Raw genomic sequence first — 7,997 nt, 5'->3', positions numbered from 1 at the left:
GTACAATCAGTGGTGAGAGTATTACTAAAAGCTATTTGTACACCAACTTAGACAGCCATCGCTTACTGTACACAATATTTATGTGATGATGGTGATGACAGTGCTATATTGAATATGGTAAGGAAGGCAGAGGATGTGAACTACATGAAATATCACACAAAACCCAAATTTAACCCCCTAACCCCAAAGTCAGCATAATCCCAAAAATGACAACAGTCACTCCAATTCCCCATGATGTGCTGGTAAGAGTAAGTGTGATGGAGGAGGAATTGGACTGAGGAGACAGCAGTCTTATGTAATTGCTAATTTTATATAAAGACATATTGCCATGTGAACACATCATTAGGGACCCCCATTCCCAAGGCTCTGGAAGGGGCTTTTATAAATGACAGAGCCTGAAACTTACATTTCACTAGTTCATGGTAAATCTGCTTCTAAAAATTTCAGTTATTGAGTGAAGGAGTGAATATGGTGAGCCAGTTATAAGACTGGCTCTGAGGTTAAATGTATTTAATTTTTAAATTCACCATTTACTAGTTTGTGACTGTGATCAAATTAATTTTTCTGTGCCTCTGTTTTTTAACCCATGAAAGAGGATGATAATATCAAATATATAGATAGGAAGGTTCTGAGGTATTGAAAGAGATAATGTATAAAGCATGTACTTTGGTGTCTAGCAGATGGTTAATGCTGATAAGAGCAATATATTTTTTAATATATTTTTATTGATTTCAGAGAGGAAGGGAGAGGGAAAAGAGATAGAAACATCAATGATGAGAGAGGATCACTGATTGGCTGCCTCCTTCATGCCCTCCACTGGGGATCACAACCTGGGCATGTGCCCCTGACTGGATTTGAACCTAGGACCTTTCAGTCCTCAGGCTGACACACTCTATCCACTGAGCCAAACCAGCTAGGGCAGTAAGAGCAATACTTGTGTGATGATGGTGATGACAATGCTATATTGAATATGGTAAGGAAGGCAGAGGATGTTGAAGAGTTTAATGCTTTTTTGATCTTACAATAAATGTTCCCCAAACAGCTGTGATTTAAAAAATTTTCTATATATAGTTGGTATACTCTGATATTTTAAATTCCTTTGGCTGACTTGGTTTTAGTTTTCCAAGATCCTTCAATAAAGTCTGATAAAAAATGATTTAAAGAATTTTTTTAATTTGAGCAGAGCAGTAGCATAAACAAAAAAGGAGTTTATGAAAAAAAAAAGAAAATATAAAACTTAGGGAAATACTATCATATTCCAAGGATGCAGAGATATAATTAGTCTTCATGCAACTGTCAGTTCCAAGAGCCATGTCTTCCTTTAGCACCCTCTCTGTTCTGTGGCCTCCTATCTTGGATCAACTGTAGATGATCTTCACATAATCTTAGCACTAGTTTCCATGAATTTTCCTACTCTATGCTCCTATGTAAAACCTTCGTTTCTGTGTAACTAAAGAGTATAGCAGCAGGGAAAAGTGTAAGATGGAAAGAACATTCTGCCACCCACTTTTTTTAAAATATATTTTTATTGATTTCAGACAGGAAGGGAGAGGGAAAGATAGAAACATCAATGATAAGAGAGAATCATTGACTGGCTGCCTGCTGCACACCTTACTGGGGATCAAGCCCACAACCCGGGCATGTGCCCTTGACCAGAATCGAACCTGGGACTCTTCAGTCTGCAGGTTGATGCTCTATCCACTGAGCCAAACAAGCTAGGGCTGCCACCCATTGTTTTTACTCTATTTAGGGTCACTACATTACTCCTCTATCAGAGTTTTACCAGTGTTTTGAAATGGCTAGATGCTAGGCTAACACAATCTAGGAGAATTAGAAACCTCCAAAATGCTTGCTTATTGATCCAGAGAGCTCCCAACTCCCCTCAAACAGTTGTTTAGAAGGGAGAGTTGCAGATATCCCTTATTGATATATACATACATACATATATACATATACTATAAATATTTCAATGTCCATTGGATAAATAAGTTTAGTGTTTTGAGAAGCTGAACCAATGTGTTTACTATAAATGTTCTGTCTCTGGGAGCGGAAAAAGTTGCCAAAATGAAACCTGAAAAATGCAAACAACAAGCAGTTATCCATCAATTGTGTGTGGAGACAACTGTAGATAAATACATCTGGCTCGTGAGAAATTGTAAGACTAGACAGTAAGCAGGATAATGTGTAGGTCTGAACTTCTACCCCCAGGCTAAAAGAAAAGCTGTGAAAGAACTTAGAGCATGAAATAATCAAAAATGTATATATTAGTCTCTGCCCCTAGTTCTTGGCACAACACTCCTAAAATCCTCGTAATTTTCTAAGTGATAGGAGTCTTTTTGTTTTAATGAGGCAATAATTGGTGGGCTCCTGAATGAGCACTGATCACCAGAAAGACCAAGCCCAGCTTGGAACCTTCAGTCCTACTCCCATCCTCCAGAAAGGGGAGAGAGGCTGGAAACTGAGTTAATGATCAATCATGCCTACAGGAGGAAGCCTCCATAAAAATCCCAGAAGTATGAGATTCAGAAAGCTTCCAGGTTGAACACACAAAGGATGGAGGTAATGGGAGGGTGATGCGCCTGGCAAGGACATGAAAGCTTTGTGCCCCTTCCCCCACACCTTGCCTTATCTTTTCCATCTGGGTGTTCATCTGTATCCTTTTATAATAAACTGGTAAATATAAGTTAAGTGTTTTTCCTGAGTACTGTGAGCAATTTTAGAAATTTATCAAACCCAAGAAGGAGGTAATGGGAACCCCAACTTATAGCCAATTGGTCAGAAGTATAGGTGACCACCTGGGACTTGTAACTGGCATCTGAGAGTGGTAAGGGGCAGTTGTGTGAGAATGAACCTTCAACCTGTTGGATCTGATACTATCTCCAGGTAGATAGTGTCAGAATTGAGTTAAATTGTGGGACACCCAGCTGGTGTTGGATAATTGTTTAATGTGTGGAAAACACACATGTGGTATCAGAGTATAGTGAAGTATGTTAGTGGTGTGAGAGTAAAGGAGAAATACAGGGAGTGTTTTCCCCATACAGAGTGGTTTTGCTGCAAGGACTACATTGCAGGTTAAGGTCGGGTATCTAACACTTCAAGACTCAGGAATCAGCTTTGGAAATACTCTGTCATCCAGGGTGATTGATTTATCCCAGACATATGGAACCAAACCACATCTGGGAATATTCAGAAAACGTAAAGAACTCTCAAACTCAACACTAAGAAAACAACACAAAAAAATTTTTAAATGGGCAAAAGATTTGAAAAGACATTTCATAGAGAAGATAAAGAGATGGCAAATAAGCACATGAAAAGATACTCTTCATCATTAGCCACTAGGGAAATGTAAATTAAAATCATAGCGATATTCTGCCACCCTTGTTAGAATGATAAAATAAAAGACTGGCCATACTAAGTATGAGCAAGGATATGAATCAACTGGAACTTTCATACATTGCTAGTGGGAATACAAAATACATCTGACCAGTCACTCTACTTCTAGGTATTTAGAAAAAACAAAAGCATATGTCCATATAAAAACTTATACATAAATGTTCATAGCAGCTTTGTTTTTAAGAGCCCCAAACTGGAAACAATCCAAACATCTCTCAACAACAGTTGGATAGGGAAATTACAGCACATCCATAAAATGAAACCCTATTTAACAATAAAACGGAAGGAACTGTTGATACCCACAACATGGATCAATCCCAAAATAACTATGTTCAGTGAAAAAAGCCAGACAAAAAAGAGTACATATTGTATGATTCCATTTATAGAAAATGGAAACTAAGCTATACTGACAGAAAGCAGATCAGTGGTTGGCTGGGGCTAGGGTGAGGGCAGGAAGGAGGAATTACAAAAAGGCGTGAGGAAAACTTTGAAGGTGTTGGGTCTATTAATTATCTTAAATTTGGTGATGGTTTCTCAGGCTATAGATAAGTCAAACTTAACAAATTATACACTTTAAATATGTGCCTTTTACAGTATTATCAATAATGTATGTCAGCCCTGGCCAGTTTGGCTCAGTGGATAGAGCATCCACACACAGACTGAAGGGTCCCAGTTCAATTCCTATCAAAGGCATGTACCTTGGTTGCAATCTTGATCCCCGGCCCTGGTTGGGGCACATGCAGGAGGCAACCAAATGATGCGTCTCTCTCACATCAATGTTTCTTTCTTTCTATCTCTTCCCCTTCCCTTCAACTCTAAGAAATCAATGGAGGGGGATTAAAAATGGTGGCATCTACACAATGGAATACTACACTGCTGTAAAAAAAGAAAGAACTCTTAACCATTTACAACAGCATGGATAGACCTGGAGAGCATTATGCTAAGCGAAATAAGCTAGTTGGAGAAAGATAAATATCACATGATCTCACTCATTTGTGGAATATAATGAACAACATAAACTGATGAACAAAAGTAGAGCCAGAGAAAAAAATATTTTAGAATATAATAGAAGTAATCCTGTTATTTGCAGATTTTTAATATTTCCTATAACATTTGTGATATTATATTATGTTAGCACAGTTGTGGCAATATTATTATATTTGAAATCTTTTTTTCTTGCAATATTAATTGCATGTAATATTATATTTAAAATCATTTGTATTGAAATATTAATGTTTACTGCATGTAAATAGCTAATTATTTTGTATCTACAATCTGGTAATAGATTTATTTTGTACATTGAAAAACATAAAATAAAAAAACGAAAAAAAATCAATGGAGCCCTAGCCAGTTAGGCTCAAAGGATAGAGCGTTGGCCTGGATACCAAAGGGTCCCGGGTTTGATTCCAGTCAAGGGCATGTACCTTGGTTGCAGGTTCCTCCTCAGCTGGGGCCCTGGTCAGGGCTTGTGCAGGAGGCAACCAATTGTTGTTCTGTCTTTCCCTCTCTCTTCCACTCTCCCTAAAAATCAATTTTAAAATATCCAACAAAATAATATGCCAAAAATACCTGACATTAAAGCTGTTAAAAATAGTATATTTCTAACTTCCTTTTTAATATTTTACCTTCCTCTTCACCAGATCCTATAAAAGGGCCCATAACCACCCAATACCACTATTGACAGGGAGAGTGGAAATAGTAGTAGAAATAAAGATCTCAATTGACTGCAATGAAAATATTTACAAATTTTACAAAAACAGACACCCATCTGAATACACTACTAGTACTTCTCCCAGGGCCTTGGAGGATGCCTATGGAAGTCAGGGACTGATGGAGATGACAAGGAGCACCTAAGTGTTCCTTGGGTTTGGAGGAGTGGGGATGAGCATGAGGATCCAGCAGAGGAATGGTCTTCCAGCTCCTTAGGCTCATGACTGTGGTTTGGTTATAAAGCAGATGGCCTTGTTCTGAGGTCACAAGCTAGTAAGGCCTGAGGCTATATCAATTACACAAGGAATGAGGCAAGTTTTTAAAGGTCAGTAGCACCATCCTCTGGCGTTTACGCATGATCACCCAACACAGATCTGTCTCACCACTCGGGAGATGTATCAGTGTGCTGAGGCACAGGAGTGTAAGACAAGACGTGGATTCCATTACTGTGCTGCTACTGTAACTATTTGCTAATCTGTTTCTTGATGCAGATCATATCATCTTTGGGTATTGTTTTCAACAACAGTAAAATAAAATAACAAGAATTATCTATTGATGGCATATACTAAGATCTTCTCATAGAAATAATTTTTATCCTGTCTGAAATCTGGCTGATCTCTTCCATGATCTGAAGTGTATTTTGCAGTCAGAAGAAAGGAAATATGGAAGTAAAAAAGAGAATTAGATGGCATAGACAGGTGACTCCAGGTGGGGCAGCACTCCAGCACTGGCGTGTGCATGAGTCCAGTAGCTGTTCTGTTGAGCCTTGGCATATTCATCATAGCCTCCTGGTATGCCAACTCCACATCTTCTTGAGTGACCACTGGTTTAATTTTATTCCACTTTTCAAGAATATCCAACCACTGGTGCACAGCCACGGCCACTTGTGTCCCCAGGGGCTTTGTCAGAACCAGCATGTCCCCAGGCACTGTGTTATCTGGCATGAAGAATTCACTGGGCTGGCAGACAGTTGTAGCCACTCCTCCCAAAACAATCCAGGGGTTTACCACTGTTTGTCTGCCCGTTACAGACGCTTCTGCCTCCTCTGCTGCATCTTTAAAACCCTGTATAATTAGGGGCATCACTTTATCCCTTTTCCTATTGGTCATTTTATTACTGATTCCAAGGAGCATCAGCATATTGTCACATTCTGTGACCCACATTGCATAGAGGTCACTGAGTACATTAGCACATGCTATCCTGCCCATCATATAAAGGTCGACAATATGATAAATATAATCTGTGGTTTGCACCAAGGAAAGACCACTGTGCCTCAAAGGAATGACACAAGTATCCACCCCAATGCCAAGCCTTGGCATAACTGCTTCCAGAAACTGCTCATCTTCTTGGAAGTGGTTCTCTTGTAAGGATTCCAGCAATTTCTGCAGGACATCTTGGGGCACTTTGCAGCCAGTGCCCTTCAGTTCAGTAAATCTTGTTAATCGGAAGCTCTTGTCCAATTCATAACTTTCCAGGTTAAAAGACTCCCATGTAGACATGGTTCTTGGGTGTACACACCTCACAGCTGGGCCCCTCTCCTCCCTCTTAGTCCACTGGATTCTTCAGATACACCTACCTGCAAGCCCCTAAGCCCAGGACACCAACAATGGGAGGGACATGGTGAGGTGGGCGCACCGACCAGGCATTCACCATAAAACACACATCGGGGCATGGAAGTCCAGAACACCTTGAATCTCAGGCTGTTGCTTTTAAAGGCCAACGGGGCCTGGGTTCTTTGTGTAGCGTGGTGGGGGAGGCAGCACGGTATCGCTGGCAGGGCCATGCCCAAACGCCCCCCAACGTGGCGACAGCGGGGAACCACGTGTGCCCACTGGCCGGCCCACGCCCGCCTGGCCCAGACGCCCAGGTTCAGTCGGCGCCATGCCAGGGGACCCTCTTTTCTTTTTTAAAATATTTTTGCTTTTTCCTCCTGGCTGCCTGAAGACCAACCTTCATCATGAATGACACAGTAACGATCCAAACCAGGAAGTTCATGACCAACAGACTACTTCAGCGGAAGCAAATGGGCATTGACGTCCTTCACCCTGGGAAGGCAACAGTGCCCAAGACAGAAATTCTGGAAAAACTGGACAAAATGTATAAGACCACACCTGATGTCATCTTTGTGTTTGGATTCAGAACCCACTATGTTGGTGGCAAGACAACTGGCTTTGGCATGATTTACAGTTCCTTGGATTACGCAAAGAAAAACGAACACAAACATAGACTTACAAGACATGCCTATATGAGAAGACAACCTCAAGAAAACAGAACGTATGAACAGAATGAAGAAAGTCAGGGGGACTGCAAAGGCCCATGTTGGTGCTGGCAAAAAGGAGTAAAGATTCTTCAGTGACTTTATCTGTGATGATTGTGCAGATTTTTCATAAGAGGATTAATAAACTAAATTTTTATGTGAAAAAAATGTTTTTCATTGATTTCAGAAAAGGGAGAGGGAGAGAGATAGAAACATCAATGATGAAAATCATTGATTGGCTGCCTCCTGTACACCCTCTACTGGGGATGGAGCCCACAACCTGAGCGTGTGCCCTGACCAGGAATTGAACCGACATCCTGGTTCATAGGTCGACACTCAACTATTGAGCCACTCCAGCTGGGCTTCATCTTTCTATTTCTAATGTCTGGGACTTGGTAAGCACAAAGAGACAGAAAGAACCTTGTTCATGGAATCCAAATACTCTGATTTGAATCTTCACTACCTACTCCTTGTCTTGGAATAATTCATTTAACTTCCAAGACCCTCAGTTTCTGCAATAGTAAAGTCAAGGCAATACTGCTTTCAACTATTGTGAGGATTAAAGGAGACAATAATTTAGGGAAGTGTCTGGAATGTATGTGGTCAATCAATATGGGCTTCCTTGGTATTTATAATA

At 40.4% G+C, this 7,997-nt stretch overlaps 2 pseudogenes; one reads left to right on the top strand and one right to left on the bottom strand.

Annotated features, from left to right (window-relative positions):
* Positions 1-5,648: 5,648 nt before the first annotated feature.
* On the bottom strand, positions 5,649-6,776 carry LOC102773041 (annotated as a pseudogene).
* Positions 6,777-7,002: 226 nt separating this feature from the next.
* On the top strand, positions 7,003-7,517 carry LOC102762618 (annotated as a pseudogene).
* The last annotated feature ends 480 nt before the right edge of the window (positions 7,518-7,997 follow it).

This window comes from Myotis davidii, unplaced genomic scaffold (assembly GCF_000327345.1).
Source record: "Myotis davidii unplaced genomic scaffold, ASM32734v1 scaffold6, whole genome shotgun sequence".
Lineage (NCBI taxonomy): Eukaryota > Metazoa > Chordata > Mammalia > Chiroptera > Vespertilionidae > Myotis > Myotis davidii.
Note: the sequence above shows the minus strand (reverse complement) of the source record. Positions and strands in the feature narration are given on the sequence as shown.